The 13,356-nt window shown below is 43.7% G+C and overlaps 1 protein-coding gene across 1 annotated transcript in view; it reads left to right on the forward strand.

Moving 5' to 3' along the window:
* LOC135537401 (netrin-1) overlaps positions 1–13,356 on the forward strand; it is a 111,378-nt gene that overhangs the window by 86,415 nt on the left and 11,607 nt on the right. The window lies entirely within an intron of this gene.

Below are 13,356 nucleotides of genomic sequence, written 5' to 3' on the forward strand. Positions count from 1 at the left end.
TCAGAGGGGATTTCTTCCAAATTATACAGTGTGCATCACTCTCCTACCAGCTACTGTCAAAACACGGCAGTATTGGATATATATCATTTAATGGACTACTTCCTTAGTTAAATCTTATTAATTAACATGGAGAGATGAAATGGAAATTGATGTAACTTTTATATAAACACCTGTTAAACTTGAAAATTAAGCTAGAGACATGGTATGAGAAAAAACTATTCAGGAAAGAATGTTAAGAACGGCATTACAAATGAACAAAGATGGCAATGAAGATTTGTCACTAGTTAGTCACTACAAGAACCTGTCAGAGGGCAACACAGGCCACATCCTTCTCCTTTGCCCCTAGCTCGTGGAAAAGTGTGGTCATAGCGATGTTCCTCTCCCAGACAGAGAGAGGAGTTGTAGCGTGCCTGGCAGCTGTTCTCAGACCTCCCGTTGGCCGTCTCTACTGCTGTTCTGACAGATCAGATTGACAGGGAAGTGAGGTTACTGCTGGTGTTGGAGAGTAAAGCCCCCCCCTCCTCTCTTTTTCCCTCTTTCTATCACTCCTCTTCTCTTCTCTCCCTGTTTCATGCTTTTTTTGCAATATCACCAAATCAATACAACAGGTCAATCGTGAAATGCTTAATTACAAGCCCTTAACCAACAATGCCGTTTTTAGAAAAGACAGTTAAGAAAATATTGACTAAATAATCTAAAGTAACACAATAATAAGGCTATATACAAGGGGTACCAGTACCAAGTCAATGTGCGGGAGCACAGGTTAGTCGAGGGACTTGTACATGTAGGTACGGGTAAAGTGACTATGCATAGATAATAAACAGCGAGTAGCAGCAGTGTGAAAACCAAATAGTCCAGCTGGCAATTTTATTAATTGTTCAGCAGTCTTATGGCTTGGGGGTAGAAGCTTTTAAGGAGCCTTTTGGACCTAGACTAGGCACTTTGGTACAGCTTGCCATGAGGTAGCAGAGAGAACAGTCTATGACATGGGTGACTAGAGTCTTTGACAATTTTGTGGGCCTTCCTCTGACACCGCCTAGTATATAGGTCCTGGAAGGCAGGAAGCTTGGCCTCAGTGATGTACTGGGGCCATACGGACAACCCTCTGTAGCACCTTACGGTCGGGCGTCGAGCCGTTGCCATACCAGGCGGTGATGCAACTGGTTAGGATGCTCTCGATGGTGCAACTGTATAACCTTTGAAAGGATCTGGGGACCCATCTTTTCAGTCTACTAAGGGGGAAAGGGCATTGTCGTGCCCTCTTCACAACTGTCTTGGTGTGTTTGAACAATGATAGTTTGTTGGCAATGTTGACACCAAGGAACTTGAAACTCTCGACCCCACTCCACTTCAGCCTAGTTGATGTAAATGGGAACGTGTTCGGCCCTCCTTTTCCTGTAGTCCACCATCATCTCCATTGTCTTGCTCACGTTGAGGGAGAGGTACGCACCGCTGAGGGGCACGCACCTCTGAGGGTTCCCTGTGTTAAGGGTCACTGTGGCAGAAGTGTTCTTGCCTACCCTTACTACCCGGGGGAGGTCCGTTAGGAAGTCCAGGATCCAGTTGCAGATGGGAGTGTTCAGTCCCAAGATCCTTAGCTCAGTGATGAGTTTTGTGAGCACTATGGTGTTGAACGCTGAGCTGTAGTCAACAGCATTCTGATATAGGTGTTATTTTTCTGGGAAAGGGCAGTTTGGAGTGCGATTGAGAATGCATCATCTGTGGATCTCTTGGGGTGGTATGCGAATTGGAGTGGTTCTAGGGTTTCCGGGATGATGGTGTTGATGTGCGCCATGACCAGCCTTTCAAAGCACTTCATGGCTACCGGTGTGAGTGCTACGGGGCGGTAATCATTTGGGCAGGTTACCTTCTCTTTCTTGGGCACAGGGACTGCTTGAAATGGTGGTCTGCTTGAAATGTAGGTATTACAGACTCTGTCAGGGAGAGGTTGAAAATGTCAGTGAAGACACTTGCCAGTTGGTCCACGCTCAGAGTACACATCCTGGTAATCCATCTGTTGATCTGTTTAAAGGTCTTGCTCACATCAGCTACGGAGAGCATGATCACACAGTCGTCCGGAACAGCCGGTGCTCTCATGCATGCTTCAGTGTTGCTTGCCTCGAAGCAAGCATAAAAGGCATTTAGCCTGTCTGGTAGACTCGTGTCACTGGGCAGCTCATGTCTGGGTTTCCCTTTGTAGTCTATAATTGTTTGCAAGCCCCGCCACATCCGACGAGCATCAGAGCCAGTGTAGTAGAATTCAATCTTAGTCCTGTATTGACGCTTTGCCTGTTTGGTGGTCCGTCTGAGGGCATAGTCGGGATTTCTGGTAAGCGTCCGGATTAGTGTCCCGCTCCTTGAAAGATGCAGCTCTAGCCTTTAGATTGGTGCACATGTTCCTGTAATCCATGGCTTCTGGTTGGGATATGTACGGTCACTGTGGGGACGACGTCGTCGATGCACTTATTGATGAAGCCAGTGACTGAGGTGGTATACTCCTCAATACCATTGGATGAATCCTGGAACATATTCCAGTCTGGGCTAGCAAAACATTCCTGTAGAGTAGCATCCGCGTCCCCCAAATGTGTGCCTATGTCGTTAGTGAAGCATATATATACTGAAAAAATATATAACGTGCAAAATTTCAAAGATTTTTACTGAGTGACAGTTCATGTAATGAAATCATTCAATTTAAATAGATTAATTAGTCCCTAATCTATGGATTTCACATGACTGGGAATTCAGATATGCATCTGTTGGTCACAGACACCTTAAAAAAAAGGTAGTGGCGTGGATCAGAAATCCAGTCAGTGTCTGGTGTGACCACCATTTACCTCATGCAGCACCACACATCTCCTTCTCATAGAGTTGACCAGGCTGTTGATTGTGGCCTGTGGCATGTTGTCCCACTCCTCTTCAACGGCTGTGTGAAGTTGTGGATATTGGCGGAAACTGTAACACATTGTCGAACACGTCAATCCAGAGCACCCCACATATGCTCAATGGGTGACATGTCTGGTGAGTATGCAGGCCATGGAGGAACTGGGACATTTTCAGCTTCCAGGAATAGTGTACAGACCCTTGTGACATGGGGCCGTGCATTATCATGCTGAAACATGAGGTGACGGCGGCGGATGAATGGCACATCAATATGCCTCAGGATCTCATCTCTGTTTTTGTGCTTATTTCAGCTCATGAAACCAACACTTTAAATGTATACTTTGAATATAAACACAACATGTAAAGTGTTGGAGAGAGAGACATACAGACAGATGCAGATATATACATTGTTTTATCTAGATGGAGAGACTTTAAGTGACGAGTCATGACATTATTGCTACTTTGGTTTGTAAGGTAGGACTAAAGGAAGAGAAACCGGCATGCTTGGGGTGGGCTGATTATAGGCGAGGCTGGACAGCTGTGCAGCAGGTGCCGCCCCCCTACCCCAACCCCATCGGAGTCGGTTGAGGGAAGTGGTGGTGGTGGTGGTGGGGGGGGTATTAATTTGTCTCCAACGATGTGTTCTGGGTTCCCCACCTCCCTGAGTACATGGAGGGGTGGAATGCATGGCGAATATCTCGGACGGCAAGGCACAGACAAAACACATATTGTGCGGTTAGGTCACGGAGAGTGTGAGTAGTCACTCCCCCTTGGTCCTCGCCTGACAGAGATGTCTGTAGAGCAACGGAATGTGGAGGAGATTATAACAGCTGAACTGACCACCATAATATCAACCAGTGACCACAACCAGGGTGGTATTAATTAGGCACGAAATGGAAGAAAAACAGTCATAATCGCTATAACACGGGGAGTTACTGCCGAAAGTCATCCAATGAGAAGCGTTCGTTTTCGGTTACAAAACGTTTTGGGACGGTGTGCCCTTAAGAACATGATCCAGGATATGGGTCACGATGATGATGATAAGAAAGATGTGGGGGGTTTTTTGTGGCTAAAATGGTTCAGGATTTTCAGTGAGACCCTCCCTGGATATTTGGGACATGAGTCTCTCTCTGGATCCACGCTACACACCCTGTTAATACTCTCTGCTGCCTCACTGGGCTTTAGTGTTGTGTCATGGGATTTTATTACTTGCTCCTAGTTTAATATGAGCGAGAGAGAGAGAGAGAGAAAACGTTGACCCGAGGGAGAGGGAGAGAACGGGGAGAAAATAGCATCGTAATAGCATTGTATTGGCGTGTCATCATCATCAATACCAAACCCACAATATGATTTATGGCTTGGCAATCTCAGCCTGGCTCTCACAACATGAACACATTGGCATCTGCCTCTCTCACTGTCTTCTGTTGTCTGCATGTTGGGATGGAGCCAGCATCATTGCCCACTGACTCCACTGAAACTCAATTGCAGTAATAGGGATGACCACACTCTTGTTTTCAGATTGGTTCCACAGAACATGCCGCCCAAAACAAACAACCCACAAAACCATCATGTCATGAATCATAAATAGACGCTTTCGCTCTGTTGTTTCCCAGCTCTGTTGCTCACTGGGATCGAAAACAACTTTTCTCTTACTTCAGGAGGATGAAAGAATGAATGAATGAAAGAGAGAGAAAGAGGCCCTGTACGAAACCTGTCTTGCCTACTACTTACAAAAACTGCATACTGTGTACTAACCATACTACATACTATTTAGAACGTACTATTCAGTCAAAATTCAATAAGCAACAGATATCACCATACTAGACTCACCCATACTGAGAACACGTCATCTGATGTGCAACTGCACCGTTTCCCTCCATTCTATCATTATGGTGCAGCAGGTCTCGCTATCAGCTGCTGTCAAACACGCCTGGATCTGAAAAGAGGATTCTCTTCCTCAATAGCACGCAGCATATTTGTAGTAGACGAAAAGCCGAAACGAGTATGACACGGCATACCATTTTTTTGAACATACTATAAAACGTTCTATTTTCACATACCAAAAATACCAAAAATTCCTACTGTTTAGAACGCAATTATGGGAATTTGGACACGGCCAGTGTTGTGTTTGAGACCACCTAAAGTGAGACCGATTCAAGCCCAAGACCGGAGCAAATCGAGTCCGAGGCTGGAGGGGGGCGAGACCGAGTCAAGACCGAGTCAAGACAGAGTCAAGTCCAATTCAAGACCATGACTGTAATAGTGTCATATCGCCACGATAGGAGTTCAAAATGTTCTGCGTCCGTATTTCAGAAGAGCAGTTTGTTCTTCCTTACACAGAGACAAGACCGAGACACTCAATATTTGGTCTCGAGACCGGTCTCAAGGACTACAACACTGGACACGGCCAGAGAGAAGAAAGAAATGAAGAAACAAAGAAAAAGAAAGAAAGGAAACAATGAAGAAAACTCTCTTTGGACAGGGTCCAGCCCTACTGCAATGATCCCAGCAGCCCAACAGCCCAGGCACTGCTATGGTTCCAGCAGCCCAACAGCCCAGGCACTGGTATGGTTCCAGCAGCCCAACAGCCCAGCCACTGCTATGGTTCCAGCATCCCAGCAGCCCAACAGCCCAGGCACTGCTATGGTTCCAGCAGCCCAGGCACTGTGGCTATAATCTAATTACATGCTTTATTTGCCACAATTTGTCTCTCAATCAGTCTTGTTCACGGAGAAGAAAGAAGTAGGGAGGAGAAAAGCCTCCCCCATGCCCCTATTTACACCTCTTTGTTTCAGCTAAGCAGGTCCCTGTCACTGGGTCCTGTCTAGGTCTTTGCGTTACTTTTATCCATGTAGATAAAAGTCTGAAAAATGTGCCTAGGACTTAAACACTGTAAGAGGGTGTCAATCAATCTCTCCCACTGCTAAAGAAGCACAGACACATCCAGGCGGCAAAGGAGCGTCTCTCAGCGTTTCTCCTTCCTCGCTCAAACAACCGAGAAACAAAGGGAACGACACCTCCCAGTAAGAGAGCGTAGAGAGGGGATGGAGAGAGGAGGCGCGGAGGGGAGGTACACAGACCTCAGCGCCCCTGGACTCATTCCACTTCCCCTGACTAGAGTGTCCCACACAAAGGGTACATTTGTCCTCGCGGTGGGGGACTGCATGGTCCTGTATGGGGATCTGGGGGTGCTCGTCTCAGGAGTACACTAATGGCCAACAAGCGCTATCAAAGGAAAGTATCATGATGCCATCAAGGGGGTTTATGGGAAAGCAAAAGCAGCCTTTTCCACAGGCCCGGGTCGTCATTTACATGGAAATCAGGCGCCGCTCTGCCTAGTATAGACTCAATTTCATCTACTGTGCCATTTGTCCCCTCACAACTACCTTCTCCAACCCCATCAGCTGAGACCAATTTTGGGTTTACTTGAAACCCCTCACCCCGCCAACCAACTTCGTCCTCTTCTAGTGTCCCCCCAGCCACTCTCCCACCCTCCTATACTTTGGGTGCATTTTTCCTTGTTTCAGCGTTACCCAGGCAACCTCATTCACCCAGAATATAAAGGGAAGTATAAGGCAGGCATGGAGCACGGACCTGGTCACAACAATGAAGTTTGTTCATATTCAGGCTGGCTGAAAGGTCTTATCCTTCCTCCTACCGGCCCATCACCCTGCTTAACACATCATCCCCTCCCCTACTCATCCTTCCTCTCACTCCCTCTCTCTCTCCCCCTTCATGTCTCACTTTGTGAAAAGATAGCACGATTAAAACTTTTTCAGAGGAGAGTTGAGGGAACTGTGCCGATACAGTACTCTGGATCCAATTTGTGTCAGAGAGTGAAAAAAGGGAAACAAAAGATTTGAATTCCCATGTTTGGCCTCGCGTCCTGCACTCTTTACTGGAGGTGACTGGCGGTGTGGCAGCGGAGCGTGGGGCAATCAGGAAAGCCTTGGCACCTTTTCTGTCAAGTTTAACTCAGAGAAGTGGGCTGTGTGGATATACACTTGAAGTCCCAGTAATTCATCACAAACCTGTACACATTACCTAACCGAACTGAGTCAAGGCAAGCAGTACTACTCTGGCCTGATGCATCTACCACAGTTGCTAAAACTGTGGTGGAATAAACTAAATATCTGAGCCAGCACAGTACAGTTCAGGGGCTTCATTTATAAATGCTGTGTACATATAAAATATTCCCCTACACATTCCTGCTCCCATTTTCCTGTAAAAGTTGCCATTTATAAAAAAAACCTTTTCTAGTGGTTGAAGTATTGTATTGCAAACATGCAAGTATTGTGTGCAAAATCAGGGATATGATGACATGATTTTTCCCCAAAACCCCCACAAAAAAACTGAAAACATAACAACAAGATGCTGCCATTTGCCATTAGTGAGAAGAGTGAAATCAATGTATTTTATTTTTGGAATCTAAAATAATTTGATATACAGAACCAGAAAGTAGTCATACCTCTTGACTTATTCCATATTCGTTGTGTTACAGCCTGAATTCAAATGGATTGCAAAGTGAAAACATGTTTTTAGAATTTTTTTGCAAATGTATTGAAAATTAAATACAGAAATAACTAAGTTACATAAGTATTCACACCCATGAGTCAATACATGTTAGAATCACCTTTGGCAGTGATTACAGTTTTGAGTCTTTCTGGGTAAGTCTCTTAAGAGCTTTCCACACCTGAATTGTGCAACATTTGCCTATTATTCTTTAAAAAAATGTCAAGTTTGATCATTGCTAGACAGACAATTTCAAGTCTTGCTATAGATTTTCAAGCCGATTTAAGTCAAAACTGTAACTAGGCCACTCAGGAACATTCAATGTCGTCTTGGTAAGCAACTATTTCAATTTATTTTCATGCTGAAATGTGAATTTGTCTCCCAGTGTCTGTTGGAAAGCAGACTGAACCAGGTTTTCCGTTATGATTTTGCCTGTGCTTGGCTCTATTCCGTTTCTTAGTCCTAAGCCAATAACAAGCATACCCATAACATGATGCAGCAACCACCATGCTTGAAAATATGAAGAGTGGTACTCAGTGATGTGTTGGAAATGCCCCAAACATAACACTTTGTATTCAGGACAAAAAGTTTATTCCATTGCCACATTTTTTTGCAGCATTACTTTTGTGACTTGTTGCATACAGGATGCATGTTTTGGAATATTTGTATTCTCTATAGGCTTCCTTCTTGTCACTCTGTCAATTAGATTAGTATTGTGGAGTAACTACATCCTCTGTTTTCTCCTATCACAGCCATTAAACTTTGTAGCTGTTTTGAAGTCATGGTGAAATCCTTGAGCGGCTTCCTTCCTCTCCGGGAAATGAGTTAGGAAGGACGCCTGTATCTTTGTAGTGACTGAGTGTATTGATACACCATCCAAAGTGTAATTAATAACTTCACCATGCTCAAAGGGATATTCAATGTCTGTTTATTGTATTTGTTTACTCTTCTACCAATATGTGCTCTTCTTTGCAAGGCATTGGAAAACCTCCCTGGTCTTTGTGGTTGAATCTGTGTATGAAATGTACTGTTCGACTGAGGGACCTTATAGATAATTGTATGTGTGGGGTACAACATTGAGGTAGTCATTCAAATCATGTTAAACATTATTATTGGACACAGAGTGAGTCCATGCAACATATTCTGTGACTTATTAATCACATTTCTACTCCTGAATTTATGTCGGATTGCTATAACTAAGGGGTTGAATACTAATTGACTCAAGACATTTCAACTTTTCATTTTTATTTCATTTGTAAACATTTCTAAAAACACAATTCCACTTTGACATTACGAGGTATTGCATGTAGGCCTGAGGTTATTTTCATGACCGCTGCAGAATAAATTCCTCCTATTTTCTAGCCATGATCGGGTAATTTTCCCTATGTAGCCATACAACAAAGTACGATGCATCTCCCATTTAATTGGGACTAGTAGCCTAAATAGATTCTGTTTTTTTAAGCTTAATTTGCTTTTTGCCTGAGTAACCTCTGGTGGCAGAGCATTCCATGATAACATGGCTCTATGCATGCTGTACAGTACCTAGCCTAAATAGATAGGCTATGTACTGTGCCTTCAGAAAGTATTCAGACCCCTTGACTTTTTCCACATTCTGTTAGGTTACAGCCCTATTCTAAAATTGATTAAATAGTTCCCCTCCCTCATCACAATCTACACACAATGTTTTGATAATTTATAAAACTTAAATAACACATTTACATAAGTATTCAGACCCTTTACTCAGTACTTTGTTGAAGCACCTTTGGCAGCGATTACAGCATAGAGTCTTCTTGGGTATGATGCTACAAGCTTGGCACACCTGTATTTGGGGAGTTTCTCACATTTTTCTCTGCAGATCTTCTCAAGCTCTGTCAGGTTGGATGGGGAGCGCTGCTGCACAGCTCTTTTTCAGGTCTCTCCAGAGATGTTCGATCAGGTTCAAGTCCAGGCTCTGGCTGGACCACTCAAGGACATTCAGAGACTGTCCCGAAGCCACTCCTGCGTAGTCTTGGCTATGTGCTTAGGGTCATTGTCCTGTTGGAAGGTGAAACTTCGCCCCAGTCTGAGGTCTTGAGCACTCTGGAGCAGGTTTTCATCAAGGAGCTCTCTGTACTTTGCCTTGTTCATCTTTGCCTCAATCCTGACTAGTCTCCCAGTCCCTGCTGCTGAAAAACATCCCCACAGCATGATGCGGCCACCATCATGCTTCACCGTAGAGATTGTGCCCGGTTTCCTCCAGACATGACGATTGGCATTCAGGCCAAAGAGTTCAATCTTGGTTTCATCAGACCAGATAATCCTGTTTATCATGGTCTGAGAGTCTTTAGGTGCCTTTTGGCAAACTCCAAGCAGGCTGTCATGTGCCTTCCGTCTGGCCACTCTACCATAAAGGCCTGATTGGTGGAGTGCTGCAGAGATGGTTGTCCTTCTGGAAGTTTCTTCCATCTCCACAGAGGAACTCTGGAGCTCTGTCAGAGTGACCATTAGGTTCTTGGTCACCTCCCTGACCAAGGCCCTTCTCCTCCGATTGCTCAGTTTGGCCGGGGCTGCCAGCTCTTGGAAGAGTCTTGGTGGTTCCAAACATTGAAGAATGATGGAGGCCACTGTGTTCTTGGAGACCTTCATGGGGACCTTCTATGCTGCAGAAATGTTTTGGTATCCTTCCCCAGATCTGTACCTCGAGACAATCCTGTCCTGGAGCTCTACGGACAATTCCTTCAACGTCATTTTTGTTCTGACATGCACTGTCAACCGTGGGACCTTTTATAGACAGGTGTGTGTTTTTCCAAATCATGTCCAATCAATTGAATTTCCCACAGGTGGACTTCAATCAAGTTGTAGAAACATCTCATGGATGATCAATGGAAAAAGGAAGCACCTGAGCACAATTTTGAGTCTCATAGCAAAGGGGCTGAGTACTTATGTAAATAAGGTATTTCTGTTTTTTATTTTTAATACATTTGCAAACATTTTTAAAAACCTGTTTTCGCTTTGTCATTATGGGGTTATTGTGTGTAGATTGCTTTGTATTTTTTTGTATTTAATCCGAAGGCACTGTGTTTCCAGTTTTGCTGTAGCCGATGTGATCCCATAGGCAGGGCAGATTATAACACACAGTCAAATTTTACAGGTGAACAGACAGTCAACCTTTTACATTGAAGTATGCATGTACAGTAATACTGTAATAATACAAAATGGTACCCTAGGACAATGTTTCAGAATTCACAACAGTCCGGAATATTTTGGGAAAAAGTCGATACAAAACATTGTTGGATTCAAACGTTCTGCTGATCTGGTCTAAATTCATTTCCCATCATTTTTTCTTTCAGAAACTGTCACAGTCATTTGCCAAACACAGAATAAATTACTGCAAAAGGTTAAAACATGCTGGCAACCCCTCCAGAAACATTTGATAACATTTATTAATTGTAAAACCATAAAAGGTGAATGCAGGGCGTTTCCATGCATGAGTTATAATGCACGTTCTCGCGCGCACAGTTTTACGACGGGCTGATTTATAACGGGAAACGTGCATATGTATGGCCAAGTGAATAAATATAAATATTTTTAGATGTACGTATTATTTTCAGAAATTGCACATGCAGATATTTAGTCTGAAATGTACGCAATGGTTATAAATGAGGCCCATGGCCGGTCCCTAGCTGTGTCAGGTATTTATTTGTTCACTGTGGAGGAGTGGACACCAGAAAGGGCTTTGGCTAACGCTTCATGGGCCGCTAATTTCCTTCCTGACCTCCCTTTGTCGTGACTATGACCCTCTACCTCCCCTCCTCCCACCCATCACTGGGACCACCACCCCGAGGTTCCCCTATTGCAATAAATGCCAAAGCTTGACACGGCCCTGGGGGGGTCTCGAAGGGTGGGTTTGGGGGGCGAGTTGAAAAGGAATGGGAGTTGGGGTAAGTCGGTGGGGGCCTGAAAGTAAGTCGGTTGCGGGTCTGAAAAGTGGGGTTTGGAGGGACATAGCGGTTGAGTTGACAAGAGTTGGCATAGCCACGGGAAGATATATTGATTTGGGGGTGCAAAAAATTTATTAAGAAATATATATATATATATTTCTGAATATTTTTTAATTAAGAAATATATATATTACATTTTTTTTGCACCCCCAAATCAAAACATCTTCCTGTGGCTATGCCAACTCCTTTCTCTTGTGTGTATATATATATATTTATATAAATAATAAAGCATCGGATGCATCTGTAATTGTATTTGCATAATGGCATACTTTGAGTAGAGGCCTTTTGAGGATTTCCACATTAGTTTTTTTAGTATGGGTTTGGATTTTATTTTGCCTAACGTCATTTCTATGATAGAAAACATTTGCATCATCTTTTTAAATACCACCCCGAAATGACCGTGACCGTGACTTGACACTGACAAACTGAGAGCAATAAAAATGATCTGGTCTTGAATGCAAACAATAGCCTAGGCCAATGAAGAGACACATTTGTACAATATTAGGAGAAATGTATATACACAGATTGTACATTATTAGGAGGAATATATATAAATACACACACACAGATTGTACATTATTAAAAGGATCCATAGCATGGTTGAGTACTCATTTCTGATTGGTTAGAAGGGAATTCTAGAATGGACATTAAAACCAGATAACGGGACAGTTGAAAAAGATATTGGGGACACCTTGCAATCATTACGCAATATTCGCCGACACATGCAGACTGTACTTGCTACAAAGTTACAAAAAGCTAAACCAAAAACCACACATACTGAAATTGTATACATTGTAAATGCAGGTTCAACAGGGGAAACGTTTTCTAGCTACAGTAGCATTTTTTGCAGAGACATCATTTTTGGGAGCATCTGATGACCTAACGTGGTGAATGATGAACATATATTTTCCCGATCCACACTGTTGTAGTCCTGATGCAAGTGGCGCTATGCTGTCAAATCCTCACTTATGTTTCTGGTTTGACCAGCTGTTTTAAGCAACTGGTATTTTTGATTTTGGTTGTGATATTGCCAGGTTCGCTAGCACAAACTATACTGATCAAAAATATAAATGCAACATATAAAGTGTTGGTCCCTTGTTACATGAGCTGAAATAAAAGATTCCAGAAATGTCCCATATGCACAAAAGCTTATTTCTCTCAAAATGTGTGTGCAGATTGGTTTACATCCCTGTCACGCCTGCTTCTGCTCCCCCTCTCTGGCGCTCGAAGTCGTCAGGCTGCTTATCATTACACACACCTGTCGCCATCGTTACGCGTATCAACGCTTCATCGGACTCACCTGGACTACATCACATTATTAATTACCTCCCCTACTTCCTTAGTTTATTTCCAGAGTCAGCATTAATGTTATGTGTCCCTTGTCCAGACGCTGTTCATGTTTTGTTTCCTGTGTGTCTTCATTAAATATTCACTCCCTGTTCCTGCTTCTCGTCTCCCAGCGTCTGTCCTTACAATTCCTGTTTAGTGAGCATTTCTCCTTTGCCAAGTTAATCCATCCACCTGACAGGTGTGGCATATCAGGGAGCTGATTAAACAGCATGATCATTACACAGGTGCACCTTGTGTTGGAAGACAATAAAGGCCACTGAAAAAATTAGGAGTTTTGGGACACAACACAATGCCACAGATGTCTCATGTTTTGAGAGTGTGCAATTGGCATGCTGACTGCAGGAACGTCCACCAGATAATTAAATGTTAATTTCTCTACCACCATAAGCTGCCTCCAACATTGTTTTAGAGAATTTGGCATTACATCCAACCGGACTCACAACCGCAGACCACGTGTAACCACGCCAGCACAGGACCTCTACATCCGGCTTCTTCACCTGCGGGATCGTCTGAGACCAGCCACCTGGACAGCTAATGAAACAGTGGGTTTGCACAACCAAATAATTTATGCACAAACTTACAGGAACCGTCTCAGGGAAGCTCATCTGTGTGCTTGTAGACCTCACAAGAGTCT

This window comes from Oncorhynchus masou, chromosome 5 (genome assembly GCF_036934945.1).
Source record: "Oncorhynchus masou masou isolate Uvic2021 chromosome 5, UVic_Omas_1.1, whole genome shotgun sequence".
Taxonomy (NCBI): domain Eukaryota; kingdom Metazoa; phylum Chordata; class Actinopteri; order Salmoniformes; family Salmonidae; genus Oncorhynchus; species Oncorhynchus masou.